The sequence below is a fragment of the Mauremys mutica genome, chromosome 4 (assembly GCF_020497125.1).
Source record: "Mauremys mutica isolate MM-2020 ecotype Southern chromosome 4, ASM2049712v1, whole genome shotgun sequence".
In the NCBI taxonomy this organism is placed as follows: Eukaryota; Metazoa; Chordata; order Testudines; family Geoemydidae; genus Mauremys; species Mauremys mutica.
In genome coordinates, this window is record NC_059075.1 from 163,392,021 (window position 1) to 163,408,303 (window position 16,283).

General features: G+C 55.6%; 1 protein-coding gene and 2 long non-coding RNA genes across 7 annotated transcripts in view; 1 reads left to right on the top strand and 2 right to left on the bottom strand.

The window, feature by feature from the left end:
* Positions 1-16,283, top strand: part of LOC123369703 (maestro heat-like repeat-containing protein family member 7) — a 422,324-nt gene that overhangs the window by 299,892 nt on the left and 106,149 nt on the right. The gene's annotated exons all lie outside the window — the stretch shown is intronic.
* LOC123369726 lies at positions 2,528-4,581 on the bottom strand. Its single transcript, XR_006579136.1, has 2 exons — positions 4,064-4,581; positions 2,528-3,414 (listed from the first exon to the last, which is right to left on the bottom strand). It is a non-coding gene; the product is annotated as an uncharacterized LOC123369726 (long non-coding RNA).
* Positions 5,644-14,782, bottom strand: LOC123369722. The gene is made up of 2 exons (XR_006579132.1): positions 14,604-14,782; positions 5,644-6,239 (listed from the first exon to the last, which is right to left on the bottom strand). It is a non-coding gene; the product is annotated as an uncharacterized LOC123369722 (long non-coding RNA).

Below are 16,283 nucleotides of genomic sequence, written 5' to 3' on the forward strand. Positions count from 1 at the left end.
GCAGCCAGGGCAGGGAAGCGTTCAGCACGCACGGCCTCCCTGGCCTCCGGTAACTAGGCTAGTGGCTTCCAGCTCCCGTAACTGTGTCCGGCTCGCCCCGGCCCCTCTTGTTTTGCAGGTGTGTTGGGACACCCTCAGCAGTGCCGCCCAATTCCTGAGGTGGCACCAGCTCAGTGGCCTCATCCAGCACAAGGAAACCTGGCGAATCTGTGACTGCCTGGTGAGGGAGCCCTCTGGCCATTCACTGCACAGCCCTCGCTGGCAGAAGTGGAGGAATCAGTGGATAGGGCACCCCCGATTGCCTGGCTCTGTGCCCACACTGAGCCCCAGCCCCGGGACCACACCTGGCCCTGGGTGTGGTCCCTCTGCGTGATCCTCCCAGCACAGGAAGGAGGGGCAAAAACAGGACGTGCGCTCCACACACCTGGAAGCTGGCCTGTGGGACAGAAAGGCCTTTAATAATCTTGTTCTCCCTTGTTCTGGCTCCTAGGTGACGCGCTACAACGGGAGAGCTGATGACTTCCTGGGCCAGACCATGGCCTTCCTGCAGCACCCACAGACTCCAGTTAGGGAAGCAGCCATCAGGTTCCTAGGTAACCACAGAGCAGAGGGGTCCCTTTAGCAGAGGGGCTGGATCTGGTCCCAGGCTCTCCTCAGTCCCTGCCAGCAGCGAGAAGTGACCCCTGGGCTCCTGATTCCCTAATGAAGGCGAAGGGGTGTCAGAAACCCACAGGAGCAAGCTCACCCCAAACTGCCCTGATTGGCTGATGGGACCCCTCTAAGCCCACTGCTCCTCATGCAGTCCCCATTCTCCGCCCCCACCCCACCATGGGCTCTTGGTAGTGGACCTTCAAGGCGCTGTGCTCTCCTTTGGCAACCAGCCCTGTAGCCATCTCTGGGGACTCGCCCTTTCCCCTGGGGATTCAGGAGCGTGTCCTGGCCAGTGAGGGGCGGGGGAAAGCCGCGGTGCTTGGAGGGTGACAGGCTCTTTAACACCCTCGCTGGGGACACGGGGATGTGATGAGCTGTTTGTGTGTGTAGGGCTCACTGCCCGGCAGCTGGACCAGGGGAGCCAAGACAAGCTGGACGCCATCTGCGACAGTGAGTGGTCCCACTTTGAGTACTGAGCACTAGGGGGATGAATGGCCCAGGGCTGCAGGGTGGGTTCAAACTCCAACGCCAGCAACGTGGTCACAGGCGAGAGCCACAAGGGGATGCAAAATGTAAATCCCCAACCCCCTGATCAGCTGCCCCCTCACCCTGTCGTGTCTGCTGGTTGGCATGTGCCCAGGCACTTAGCCCTGACCTCAGAGCTGCGGCCTGGTAGATCCCCAAACTGGGCCTGAGCTGGCTGGCCTTCGCAGATGATTGCCCCCCCCAAACACAGCCAAAGTGGGGTGCTGCCTCCCCCCTTGCACTCACTAGCCCAGTGTTTGTTGCAGTCACCTCCACATGGGACACCTGGGGTCAAGCCACTGCTCCAAATGAGGCTGAAGTGACGTCCGGTCACCTACCTCCCTGCTGCGTGTCCAGACCCCTGGGCAGCACAGGGCAGAGCAGCATCTCCACCACATTTGTTCGGGAAAAGGGAAGGGTGGGTGACATAGCTCAGACTCCTCACTCCCAGAGCAGATTCACAGCTGGGCCTCCCAACCGGAGCTAGAGAATGGCTGAGCTCCCTCCTCGGCATTTCCTGGAGGGCAGCAGGGCACCTGAAGTTAGGCAGCGCCTAACAATGCCCAAGCCCCCTTTGTGACTCTCCCCCTCTCTAGGCCTAAGTGCCCATCTGTGCATTGGGGGGGAAGGGGGAGGGTAAATACAGGCAGGGATGAGGCTCTCAGATACTGCAGGGATGAGGCAGTCCTAGAAATAGTGAGTGAATGGGGTTCATTGGGACTTCTTGCCTGTGTCTGGAGGCTCCCCCAGCTGTGGAGGGCGGCGGGGATGTTTAGTGAGGTTGCTGGTTGTTCTCGCTAGTCCCCTGCCTCCTGCCTCCTTGTCGTGGGCCGAGAGGTACAGAGCTGGCTTGGCCTACCGGGGCTCTCCAGAGTGCCATGGCTCTGACCTCCATTTCCTTCCTTTCAATCTTAGACCTCAAAGGCTTGCAGCAGGACAGCATGTCCTCAATCCGATGCCTGGCTTCTCAGACCATCTTCATCCTGGAGGCCTTCAAGAACCAGCCTCCAGCCTGCTGCAGCCTATGGACATAGCCAGCTCTGTACCTCTCAGCCTATGGACATTGGTCCATAGGATAACAAGAATGTGCACTGCGGAGAGCCAGCTCATTGAAGCTGCCCAGCTGCCCTAGCTCTGGGAAAAGCCAGCCTCCCTTCTCTGGGGGCTTGGTGCATCAGAGCCCACCTGGAGCAAGGTGGAACACACGGCTTCTTCCCAATTGGCCGCCTGCGCTGCCCAGCCATGTGAGTAGTTAACTGTTCGATAGCATCATCATGTACTTTTTGACAGGTTTCCATGCACCGTGTTGCATTTACGTCCTGCCCTCCGTCCCCATTTCCAGTCGTGTACGTTTTTGATGCCGTCGGCCATTTTGAAAATTTATTTTGTATTATTTTTCTGTGTTTGGCCGGGGGAAGGTTGTGTGCTTGTGTTTTGACATATTTAGAGAAAAAGTACAAATGAGTAGAAAGAGAGGCTGTAAAGGGTTTGCAGTCCCCCCCCAGGCCCCACCGTCTGTCCATCTGGGTGGGAGACCACACCCCTTGCTATGATACTTCCGGGTACGTTGGTTCAGGGGAAAATTAGCTCAGTGTTAATGGCTCTAGCCTGCAGTCAGGCCAAGTAACGGTAGAGAGTCTGTTTGCCCGGGGCCCTCAATCAGGGCAGGGCGTCAGTCGAGAAGGGGATCTGGCCTACAGTCAGGCAGGCAGAGCAGCAGGAGGTCCATTTGCCTGGCCCTTGATCAGGGTAGGGCAGCAGTCAAGTAGGGGGGCTCTGGCCTACAGTCCGGCAAAGCTGTCGCAGTCTATGGGAGGTTAGCTCTCTGGTGGGAATGTCAGGACAACCATCTGGCATCTGGATTCAGGCGGGTGCCAGACCAATTCAGGCCTCCTGACAACCAGGGGGGAGGCTGCCACTCCTGACGTTGAGGTGGTAGGGGCAGAGAAACTCAGGTCCTCCCATTCCACTGCGTCCCAGCCCAGGACCCTAACAGCGGTGGAGTTGTCCGCCACTGGGTCAGCGGGGAAAGTCCAGCCGCAACACGCTGGCTGGCTTGTAGTCAATAACACAGCCAAACCTAATTCTGCTTCCCTTGGCTCCATCCGACACACCCATTCCGTGTGTACATGGGTTCCAGGGTTGTTGTTCGCTTCGCTGGGATAGACAGCTAGTGGCAGCCCCCCCAGCTCCTCGGAGATCCTGGCGTCTGGCAGCTTTGTCAGCACCTCTGGGTCTCTGTCAGGAGAGCGGTCTCCGTTAGGTCTGGGCTCACGCAACGGGGAAGAGACGTCCTGCTCCTCAGGCAGCCCTCCCCCGACTGAGCTGGAGGACCAGCCTTTTATAGTTCTGCTTCCTGTCCCACCCCTCTGCTTCCAGCGGGGAGGCCATGCAAGTCCCCGTTCTACCCACCAGGGGGGCGTTCACGGATCCCTCCCTGTCTGTCAGGGCAGGAGACTATGCCCTCTCGCTACAGAGGCCTTAAAGAAAAGGAGTTTTAAAAAAAGAAAGATTGCTTAGGCTTAGAGGAAAAAAGGAAAGAAAGGTTATCTTAAATAGAAGAAAGAGGGGAAACTAGAGAAAGCAACAAGAGAGAGGAGTTTGTAAGAACGTGGTAAAAGGTTATTTTTGTTGGGACTAAAAAATTATAAGAGTAAAAAAAATTGAACTCAATTTAAAAAACCAAAGGCTAATTAAATAGAATAGGAAATATAAAGGAAGGTTGAGAAGGTCGGGTGAAAGAACTCACATGGCAGAATAATTAGCGAGAGATTCTGTGTCAGTGACATAGGGCTGTGTAAAGTACAGAAAACAGCAAGAGAGAGAAAGAACCCTTTTTGTTAATAAGCAGAAAACAGAGCTGTGCAAAAGAGAGAAAGATCCTTACCATTTCCCGCCGTTGTTCAGCCATCGTCAACCGAGCAGCACAGCTTCCGCTGCAAACTCTGCTCTCCCATTCTTGCATCAGTAGCAAATTTCTCCATGTTGTTGGTGCTGGGCTCCAGTGAAAGCTACAGAAGGAAACCATTTCCCGCCTTTTATCAGCCATCTTGAACCGAACAGCTCTCCTACGTTTCATGCCATTTTTCCAGGATTACCCATGCAGGCACCATAGTGCGGCAAGTATGTAGCCCACTCAGATCTCTGCTGCAGTCTTGACCATTGTAAATACCTCACGCATTATCCAGCAGTATGTGAAGTTTCTGCAAAAATGGGCGAGGAAGCGACGACAGCGCGATTACTGTACTGATGAGGACATGGACACCTCTGTTCCTAGAAGCACAGCATGCAGCGATTGGGAGATCATGGTGGTGTTGGGCCAGGTTCATGCCGTGGAACGCCAATTTTGGGCCCAGGAAACAAGCACAGACTGGTGGGACCACATAGTTTTGCAGATCTGGGATGATTCCCAGTGGCTGCGAAACTTTCGTATGCGTAGGGCCACTTTCAGGGAACTTTGTGATTTGCTGTCCCCTGCCCTGAAGCACAAAGACAGCAAAATGAGAGCAGCCCTCACAGTTGAGAAGTGCGTGGCCATAGCACTGTGGAAGCTTGCAATGCCCAACAGCTACCAGTCAGTCAGGAATCAGTTTGGAGTGGGCAAATCTACCGTAGGGGCTGCTGTGCTGCAAGTAGCCAATGCAATCATTGACCAGCTGCTATCAAGGGTAGTGACTTTGGAAAATGTGCAGACCATTGTGGATGGCTTTAATGCGCTGGGGTTCCCTAACTGCAGTGGGGCGATAGACAGAACGCATATCCCTATCTTGGCCCCGGCACACCGGGGCGGCCAATATGTAAACTGTAAGGGGTACGTTTCCATGGTGCTGCAAGCACTGGTGGATCACAAAGGACATTTCACTGACATCAAGGTGGGATGGCCGGGAAAGTGCATGACGCTCGCATCTTCAGGAACTCTGGTCTGTTGGAACAGCTGCAGGAAGGGACTTACTTCCCAGACAAGAAAATTACTGTTGGGGATGTGGAAATGCCTATAGTTATCCTGGGGGACCCAGCCTACCCCTTAATGCCATGGCTCATGAAGTCGTACACAGGCACCCTGGACAGTAGTAAGGAGCAGTTCAACTATAGGCTAAGCAAATGCAGGATGGTGGTCGAATGTGCTTTTGGACGTTTGAAAGAGCGCTGGCGCAGTTTACTGACTTGGTTAGATCTCAGCACAACCAATACTCCAATTGTAATTGCTGCTTGTTGTGTGCTCCACAATATCTGTGAGAGTAAGGGGGAGACGTTTATGGCGGAATGGGCGGTTGAGGCAACTCGCCTGGTGGCCAATTTCGCACAGCCAAAGAACAAGGCGATTAGAAGAGTGCAGCAGGGTGCACTGTGCATCAGAGAAGCTTTGAAAGACAGTTTCATGATTGGCCAGGGTACAGTGTGACACTTGTGTTTGTTTATCTTGAAGTTACCCGCCCCCTATATATATGAAAGGAAATAAAGTCACAATTGTTTAAAAACCATTCTTTAGTATTCATTGCACAACACATGGAGAGAAATCAGAAGGTAAATGGGGGGAGGAGGGGTTGGGTTATGGGGGTGGAGAAGAAGGGAAGGAGAAGTCCAGAAACCAAATCAAAAGTTCACATATGCCAACTTTCTGCTGCTTGGGTGAGCCTCTGGGGTTGAGTGTGTGAGTCCCCTTAGCCTCCCCCGTCGTGTTCTTGGGCATCTGGGTGAGGAGGCTATGGAACTTGGGGAGGAGGGAGGGCAGTTATACAGGGGCAGCAGCGGCAATCTGTGATCTTTCTGCCTTTCCTGCATTAGATCCACCATACAGGGCAGCATGTCAGTTTGCTCCCCCATGAGCTCGACCATAGTGTCCTGCTTGCTCTCATCGCGCACGTCCCTCCTCTCTTCGTGTTCCTGTAATGCATTACGTGACTGCGCAATTGTTTACCACCACGCATTCAGCGAGGCCCTATCAGCGCTGGAGGACTGCATGAGCTCGGCGAATATGTCGTCCCGAGTTCCTTTTTTCTGCCTTCTAATCTGGACTAGCCTCTTGGATGGAGTAGATTGGGGCTGCGTTGAAACATTTGCACCTGCAGGAGGAGAAAAAGGAAGAGTAGTATTTTAAAAGATACATTTCAGAGAACAAAGGACACACTGTTTCTCAGTGAAACAGGCAATTCATAGTACACAGCACATCACACACAGCCGGGCAACAGAATTCAGCTTGCAGCCAGCCATGGTAAGCCCTAGGGGCACGCAGGGTTCTGTTTCTTCGGCATTCATTTCAATACTTTCAAACTGCTGGGCCCCCTTTCTCATAGCAAGCAATGCCTGGTAGGTTTGCAGTATAAAAGGAGGTCCTGCAGGCTCTCTGGGATGATTGCTTCACACAACACACACACACACACACAGACTCGCACCCACTGCGTGGCTCCGATGAGGCTCTGAGCAGGGATGAGCCCTTTAAACTAAACGCAAACAGCCCAACGTGGCTGTGTTTTCCCCACCCCCCACCCCGCCACCGCATGGCTCCGATCAGGCTCACTTGCCAGAAGTACCTTCTCCAGGATCATGGAAGTGGGGGTGGGGGCTATTGGCTCCTGCATTAAGAATAGTTCCTGGCTAGGGATGAAAATGGATTCCCCACTTGCCGCCTGTGCACTGTCCTCCTCCTCCTCCTCTTCGTCCTCCAATAACTCATCCTCCTCGCTCCGTTCAACTTCCTCCTTGGAGGTATCCACGGACAGTGGTGGGGTAGTGGTGTCGTCACCCCCATAACTGCATGCAGCTCACGGTAGAAGCGGCATGTATGCGGCTGTGACCCACAGCGCCCATTTGCCTCCCTGGCATTTTGGTACGCTTGCCTGAGCTCCCTGATTTTTGTACAACACTGCTCTGTGTCCCTGGAGTAGCCTCTTTCCGTCATGGCCCTGGAGACTTTAGCGTACGTATTTGCGTTCTTTTTTTTTTAACGTAGTTCTGCCATAACAGATTTTTCTCCCCAACATTCAATGAAATCCAGTACCTCCCATTCGGACCATTCTGGAGCTCATCTGCGAATCTGGGACTGCGTGGTCTCTTGTGATGGTGCTCTCTGCATGATTGCCTATGATAGTGGACTGTGCTGCTGGTCACCTGTGCTGCTGGTGACCAAACAGGAAATGAAATTCAAAAGTTCCTGGGGCTTTTCCTGCCCACCTGGCTAGTGCATCAGAGTTGAGAGTGTTGTCCACAGCAGTCACAAGGAAACATTCTGGGATACTTCCCGGAAGCCAATAACTTTGAATTGCATCCACACTACTTTTAATCCGGGATTGCGATCTCGATTTAAGCGCTACTCTACTTGCCGAGGTGGAGTACAGAAATTGGATTAAAGAGCCCTTTAAATCGAAGAAACCAGTTTGGTCATGTGGAAGGAATGATTTTTTTTTCTCCAAATTAACTTGGCTAATTCCGAAATAAATGACTAGTGTAGACCAGGCTTGAGAGAGGGAGAGTATAGAAAACAGCAAGAGATCGTTTTTGGTTAGTGAGAGAAGGACAGTATAGAAAGCTGCAGGGAGGGGACACAGGGGAGAGAGAACTTACCCTTGTGGCTGCCTCTGGGAAAAGAGGCTCACAGCCGCCAGCATGGTTATCTCCGCCTCTCGGGATAGCTAGATAGATAGATGTGGTGTATGGAGATAGATAGATAGATAGATAACCCTATTGGCTTTACGCCCTTTTACATTTTATGTGATTTTTCTCTAATCTCAGCTCCTTGAACTTTTTCATGGTCCAAAGCGAACAACAACCCTGGAACCCATGCACACATGGAATTGGTGTGTAGGAAGGAGCCCAGGGAAGCTGAACTGGGTTCAGATGTGTTATTGACTACAAGCCAGCCAGCGTGTTATGGTTGGACTTTCCCTGCTGACCCAGTGGCGGACCACTCCACCGCTGTTAGGGCCCTGAGCTGGGACGCAGTGGAACGAGAGGGCCTGGGTTCCTCTGCCCCTACCACCCCAACGTCAGGAGTGGCAGCCTCCCCACCTGGTTGTCAGGAGGCCTGAATTGGTCTGGCACCCGCCTGAATCCAGATGCCAGACGGTTGTGCTGACTCTCCCACCAGAGAGCTAACCTCTCCTAGACTGTGACACCTCTGCTGGACTGTAGGCCAGAGCCCCCCTACTTGACTGCTGCCCTACCCTGATCAAGGGCCAGGCAAATGAACCTCCTGCTGCTCTGCCTGCCTGACTGTAGGCCAGAGCCCTTTCTTGATTGACGCCCTGCCCTGATTGAGGGCCCCGGGCAAACAGACTCTCTACCGTTACTTGGCCTGACTGCAGGCTAGAGCCATTAACACTGAGCTAATTGTCCCCTGAACCAAGGTACCCCCGGAAGTATCGTAGCGAGGGGCATGGTCAAAGGGGCTGACGGCGCCGGAAATGGGGACGGGGTGTGGAAACCTGCCAAAAACTATATGGTGATGAAAGCTATCAAATGGTTAACTACTCTGTAACGGGCCGGTGTGGCTCCCCTCCTCCCCTGGGAGGGTTGAGCCCCGGACACCGGAAGGGGCGGGGCTAGAGAACAGTGAGCCCGCCCCTCAGAGGGTCAGGCGGCGACCCAGAAGTATAAACGCCGGCCATCCGAGCTCAGTCAGAGCCCAGCCACCGCCGGGAGCAGACCTGCCCGAGGGAGCTCGTGACTGGGAAGCCACTGGGGCCCAGAGCAGTTGCCCGGACTGGCCGGAGCTTCCCTTCGCTCGCTACCAGGAGGACCCGCCGGAGCTTCCCCGTGCCACCTACGACGAGGAGCCACCGGAGACTTCCCCTCTCCGCTGTTGTTACCCCGAGGAACCCCCGGAGCAGCACTGGCCGGACTTCCCCAAGGAACTGCCGGATCTACCCCCGACCCGGGCTGTGAGGAGCCCATGCTGTGGGACTTCCCGGGAGTGGACGCCGCGGACCAGGTAGGGCCAGAGGGGGAAATTGGAAGTGGCCCGGGGGCAGCCGACCCTAGTCAGGCTGCAGATCAACCCATACCCATGTCAGTGTGTTGCGGTGAGGATCCCCACTGACCGTCAGCCGTGGTAGCCGCTGCCTAGGGCCCCGGGCCGGGACGCAGTGGAGTGAATGGGCCTGCGTCCCCCCTGCCACCCCACTCATGGGTGGCAGTTTTCCCCTTCACCCCAGTGCTCAGCCCCTGCCCCAAAGGGCCTGAGCCTCCTAGACTGTTTGCTGCTCAGCCCCTGCCCCAAAGGGCCTGAGCCTCCTAGACTGTTTGCTGCCCATTCCCTGCCCCAAAGGGCCTGAGCCTCCTAGACTGTTTGCTACTCAGCCCCTGCCCCAAAGGGCCTGAGCCTCCTAGACTGTTTGCTGCCCAGTCCCTGCACCAAAGGGCCTGGGCCTGCTGAACTATTTGTACTGTTGCTCAGCCCCTGCAGCAAAGGGTCTGGGCCTTCTTGAACTCTTTGTGTCGCTGCCCCGCCCCTGCACCAGAGGGCCTGGGCTTGCTTGAACTCTTTGTGTTGTGGCCCAGCCCCTGCAACAGAGGGTCTGGGCCTCCCCAAACTGTTTTATATTGTTGCTCAGCTTTGCAACAGAAGGCCTGAGCCCTAATTGACTCGTGTATTGTTGCTCAGTGTAACGGGCCGGTGTGGCTCCCCTCCTACCCTGGGAGGGTTGAGCCCCGGAGACCCACGTTTACAGTTGGTACCAGAAGTGGGGAGTCGAACCCTTGCCTCTGTGAGAAGGGGCCGGTAGGTGGGTGGTGATTCACCCCCTTCCTAGCCAGGAACATGGATATGCAACGGCTGTTCCAGCTGCTGGTGGAGAGCCAGGAGCGGCAGCAGGCAGCCCAGCAGCAGCAGCAGCATGCCGCCCAGCTGGAGCAGCAGCAGCAAGGAGATGCCGCCCAGCTCCAGCAACAGCAGCAGCAGCACGCAGCTCAGCTGGAGCAGCAGCAGCAGCTAGTACAGCAGCTGGGGAACCAGCTGCAGCACCTCATGGGCCCCGCACCCCGCCCCGCCGACTGGCCAGCGGGGGAGGGCACTGGGGGGGGGGGCCACGTTCGGCTGCCCCCCTGCGCCTGACCAAGATGGGCCCGGACGATGACCCCGAGGCCTTCTTGGTCATGTTTGAGCATGTGGCCCTTGTCGCGGGGTGGGCCCGAGACCAATGGGCCACTCTTTTGGCCCCGTATTTGACTGGGACGGCCCAAGCGGCCTACTGTGGACTGGCGACAGAAGAGGCCAGAGACTACGACCGAGTAAAAGCTGCGATCCTGGACACTTTGGACGTCAGCCCAGAGACCTTTAGACAGCGGTTCTGGCGCCAGACCTACCCTGTGGGCGCCCGTCCCCAGATGGTGGCCCAGACCCTGAAGTAGGCCTGCCGCCGGTGGCTGCAACCAGAGGTCAGGACAGCGGAGGAGGTCACCGAGCAGGTTGTCTTGGAATAATTTGTCCATACCCTGCCGGCCCGGGGAAGGGCCTGAGTACTCCGACACCGGCCGGCGACCCTGGCTGACGCCGTCTCACTGATGGAAGGCTTCCTGGCTGCGGAAGCCTCCATAGGACCCACCTTCCGGCCATCTACCTCCGGGCCCGAATGCCCCATAATGAGAAGAAGGCGACCAACCTGCGCAGCCAGCGAGGTCCAGGCCACGGATCAGAATCCCGGCCGGTGTCCCAGACCCAGTACTCAGACGCGGCTTCCCGGCTAGCAACCCCGGCCTTCAATCAGGGGGCCCCGAGGGCCCGTCGGAGCCCCCCCGAAGTACCCGAGTGGCCCTCCCTCGGAGCGGGTGTCCCGAGCTCAGTCCTTGCTTTGGATGCGGGAAGGCGGGGCACCTACAACGGGACTGCCCCGAAATGGACTGTAGCTTTGGGCAGGTCTACGCAAGGGCCGGCCGGACCCGATTACCACAGGTCCCCAAACTCACGATCCCGGTGATGGTTGGGGACCAAGCCACGCAGGCTTTGATTGACTCTGGGTGCGGCCAGACGTTGGTGCGCCAGGCTCTGGGACCCCCGGTCGACCCCCGTTTGAAGCCGATCCGTCTGCAGTGCATTCATGGAGATGTCCGGCCCTACCCGAGCGCTCGAGCCCGACTAACAGTGGGTGGTATCACCCAACAATTAGTAGTCAGCTTGGCGCCCCGCCTGGCGTACCCTGTGATCCTGGGGCGGGACTGGCCCGCCTTCGAGGAGCTCCTCCGGTCAACGCCGGCGTTAGAGGCCGAGCCCCAGGAGCCTCCGACAGAGGCGGAGAAGGACGGTGAGGAGAACGAAGCAGGAGACCAAGAAGCCGGTGGACCACCGGGGGAGGCCCTAGCCGAACCCCGCTTCGACACCAATTTCTGCCGCGACCAACGCGCAGACCCTACTCTTAGCCGGGCCTATGAGCAACTCGCGGCCGTAGACGGGTCCGTGATCGATCCTCATTGGGCCACCCAGTGGCCCCATTTCGAACTACGTCAGGACAGACTCTACCAGGTCGACAGAGACCCCCGCACACGGGAACCGCAAACGCAGTTGCTGGTACCCCGCTGTCACCGGCGAGCCGTGATGAGGTTGGCCCACGATGTACCAGCCACCAGACATCTAGGGCATGAGAAGACCCTGGCCTGAATCCTGGCACGGTTCTTTTGGCCCGGACTCCACCAAGACGTGAAGCGGTATTGCGACTCCTGCCCAGAGTGTCAGCTGGCCGCGCCGCCTCGGGTACCCAAGGCGACCTTAGTCCCCATGCTGTTGGTTGAGACCCCGTTCGAGCAGGTCGCCATGGACCTGGTGGGCCCACTCCCCAGAAGCGCGGCCAGCTTCCAATACGTCTTAGTCCTCATGGACTACGCCTCCCATTTCCCAGAGGCCATCTCCTTGCAGAGCATCACAGCCCGGACTATTGCTGGGGAGTTGGTAAAGATTTTTGCCCGCGTAGGGTTGCCCAAGGAAATACTAACCGAGCAAGGTACTAATTTTACGTCCCGGCTACTCAAACTGGTCTGCAAGCTCCTAGGGGTGAAACAGCTCCACACCTCCATGTACCATCCGCAAACCGACGGGCTGGTGGAGCCGTTTAACCGCACCCTCAAGGACATGCTGAAGAAATTTCCCCCGGGGGAGCTGCGCCACTGAGATCAGTTTCTTCCACCCCTGTTGCTGGCTGTCCGGGAGGTCCCCCAGGCATCAACAAAGTTCTCCCCATTTGAATTGTTATATGGACGGAGACCACGGCGCCTCCTGGACTTAATGCGGGAGAACTGGGAACAGTCGTCCTCCCCATCCCAGGGCCTCCTCCGGTACGTCCTCCAGTTGCGGGAGTACCTCACTCAAGCAGGTACCCTGGCATGGGAGAACTTGAGGATAGCCCAAGCGAGACAGGGGCGAAACTACTACCGGGATGCGCAGGCATGGGAATTTGCTCCCGGGGAACGGGTCCTACTGCGGTGGCAGGTTTGTGTAATTTTTGGTGGGGCCCAAAATAGTGGTGACCCCCCCCCGCTCCCGCCCTGTAAGCTGATATAAAATGAAGCTACAACACGTCAGTGCCACAAGATTACAAGGGTCAATTACAAGTGGAAAGTCAGAAGCAGCACTTGCCTACTTCAATATACAGTATTATATTTTGTTGCACCTGTTGTGATGAAGTGGGAATGTTCTTAATATTTTCTCTGAATACTGTGTGGGTGCCTCAGTTTCCCCTGCAAGGTGCCAACTGAAGGTGTTGGGGACAAAGATCAGGTGGCCTCCTTGTCCGGAATCGAGACACAAAGGCCAAAGGAGGGAGTGTCAGTTTGGAGCTGGCTGGAGAAATGGGGAGAGGCCCAGAACTTGGGTCTGGGCTCCACACCCCCCAAGATGGACCTGACTTGAGGGGTCCTGTTTTCTGTATCCACACGGTCTGTTCTAGACTGTGATGCTGTCATCTAATAAACCTTCTGTTTTACTGGCTGGCTGAGAGTCACATCTGACTGCAGAGTTGGGGTGCAGGGACCTCTGGCTGCCCCAGGACCCCGCCTGGGCGGACTCACTGCGGAAAGTGCATGGTGTGGAAGGGCATGCTGAATGCTCTGAGGTCAGACCCAGGAAGGTGTAAACTTCTTGCCCTGGAGACAGTCTGCTCAGAGAGGAGGCTCCCCCAGAGTCCTGACTGGCTTTGAAGGAGTGGTTCCTCCAGAGCATCCCAGCATCCCCTTCCACACCATGCGCTTCCTGGAAGTCCGCACCGGCACTAACACTCCCTCCTCTGGCCTTTGTCAAGAAGGCTAACAGCATTTTGGCCTGTATAAGTAGGGGCACTGCCAGCAGATCGAGAGACATGATCATTCTCCTCTATTCAACATTGGTGAGGCCTCATCTAGAGTACTTGGGATGCAGACAAGCTGCCCCAGGGCTAGGGCCAAAGAGGACTCCCCTCCACCCTCCCTGGCAGCAGCAAGCTTCAGGGGAGGGACCCCTTCTGCCCCCCCAGTCACTGCACATGCTCCTAGGGTCCCTCTCAGGTCCAGAAAGCCCACTCGCCTCACCTATGGTGGGTACCGGGGGGGAGGGGAAGTTGCCATCACGTGTGGCCTCCCCTGCTGCCACCCCTCACCATAGCCTCACCGGGGATGGGGCTGCCCCTTGCCCAGCATGGTGCAGGAGTGGGGACTGCAGGGTGGTAGCTGGGGAGGGGCACAGTATCACAAAATTCACCTAAGCCCCAGCTGCACAGGTCTAGGAAGCTCCCCTCCCCAGTGGTGTAGCCAGGTTCTAACATCAGGGGGAGCGAACACGTAAAAAAAGGTGCCAGCCAACATATCCAATTACTAATCAGGCAGTGCTATAACAAGAGATTATGCTATTACCATTATCCAGTCAGCTTGCACACTACTATTTTGAATTAGTGATAATTCAGAGAGAGAGAAAGAAGAAAGCTGAATTTACATAACAATTATTAACCAGATTCCTGGTTATCCACCAGCCACTTTGCTCCAGCCCATGGCACAAAGCACCATAAACGCAGTAGAATCTGGCCAAGAGACTATTCACCTCAAATTGGCATCTGCTACACTCCCCCCTCCCCCGCCCCCAGTCCCCACTATTCAGGATGTACTGAGTGAAAAGGTGGCGTTGTGGAAGCATTTAGCAGGCAGTTGAAAACTCCTACAGAGCCCTGTGCAGCCCCTGAGATCACTGCTGAGTTCTGAGCACTGGGGCTGCAGCTAGTCAGCAGTGAGATGAGGAGACACAACTGGCACCTTAAAGCACCTTTACCCCTCCCCCCCCTTCCTTCACAAGCTGCACTAAGCACCGTTTCACAGCCCTGGGCGCAGCACTGGGGGGGGGCAATAACCCAAAGTCACTCCTTTGCCTCCTGGTCCTGCTGATCCCTCAGCCCCTCTGCTGAAGAGAGACCAGGAGAAAAAAACATCCCCCCCTTCCCTCTCCACCAGCACCAGCTGGGCTTCAGAGCCCCCTTCCCTACCGCGTGGCTGCCTTGCTCTGCACCGGGCTGCCGGGACCAACGGGGCTGCTGCTCCTCAGTCCCCCGCCGCACGGGGGGGGGGGGCTGCGCTGCCGCCTCTCCCCCTCCCGGCAGAGCCCACCCTGGCTCCGGGAGGGCAGCTGCGAGCTCCTCCTCCTCTCCCCGGGGGAGCCCGGCAACCAGCCCACGCTGCCTGCAGAGCCCAGAGCCAGCTGGCGGCCACACGTAAAACCCGGTCCGGACTCTAAGTCCAGAGCCCAGTGCTGGCTGCCTAGAAAGGTGCTGATTTTGTAAAATGTGCTCAAAGGGGAGCGGCTGCTTCCCCCCTTCCACCCCACTACGCTACTGGGTGGGCGGGGATGCTCCGGGGCTGGGGATGATGGTAGTGGCAGCCAGGGGCCAGTGCCTGCTCCACTTCTCCAGGGCCAGGGGAGAAATCCAGCTCCAGATATTGGTGGAGCACAGCCCACAGCTCTGAATATTCCTGGGGCTGGGGCTCCTCCAGCCCATATAACCCGGCGCCCATGAAGATCAGACAAGAAAGAAGCTAATTCGCTGCACCAGGATTTCAGGAGAGAAGGCGTGACTCAACATGCCTCTAAATACTGAGTATGTTCTTTGCAGCCAGGCTGGGGAGGGGGTAAGGAAGAGTGGCTTGACAGTGGTTGCTCCATGAAACACAAGTTGTCTCTTTAAATTTCAAGTAGGACAAGCCAAAGTTTTTTCTGACTAATAATCTATGTGGTGTATCCCACCGACTGGGGCCTAAACCAACAGTGCATGTACCAGGTAATAGGTTTCAGAGTGGTATCCGTGTTAGTCTGTATCAGCAAAAAGCAAAAACAATGAGGAGTACTAGTGGCACCTTAGAGACAAACACATTTATCTGGGCATAAGCTTTCCTGGGCTAAAACCTACTTCATCAGATGCACGGAGTGGAAAATACAGTAGGAAGATATATATAGCAGTACATGAAAAGATGAGAGTTGCCTTACCAAGTGGGAGGTTGAGACAATACAATTAAAGTGGGCTATTATCAACAGGACGAAAAGTCACTTTTGTAGTGGTAATCAGGGTGACTCATTTCAAACGGTTGACAAGAAGGTGTGAGTAACAGTCGGGGGAAATTAGTTTTTAGTTCTTGTAGTGACTCATCCACTCCCCGTCTTTATTCAGGCCTAATTTGATGGTGTCCAGCCCCCAACCTGAAGCAAATACTCATCAGCAACTACACACCACACAACAAAAACACTAACCCAGGAACCAATCCTTGCAACAAACCCCGTTGCCAACTCTATCCACATATCTATTCAAGGGACACCCTCATAGGATCTAACCACATCAGCCACATCATCAGGGCCTCGTTCACCTGCACATCTACCAATGTGATATATGCCAGCAATGCCCCTCTGCCATGTACATTGGACAAACCAGACAGTCTCTACACAAAAGAATAAATGGACTCAAATCAGGCGTCAAGAATTATAACATTCAAAAACCATTCAGAGAACACTTCAACCTCCCTGGACACTCAATAACAGACTTAAAAGTGGCAATTCTTCAACAACAAAAAAACCCTTCACAAACAGACTCCAACGAGAAACTGCGGAACTGGAATTAATTTGCAAACTGGACACCATCAAATTAGGCCTGAATAAAGACGGGGGGTGGATGAGTCAC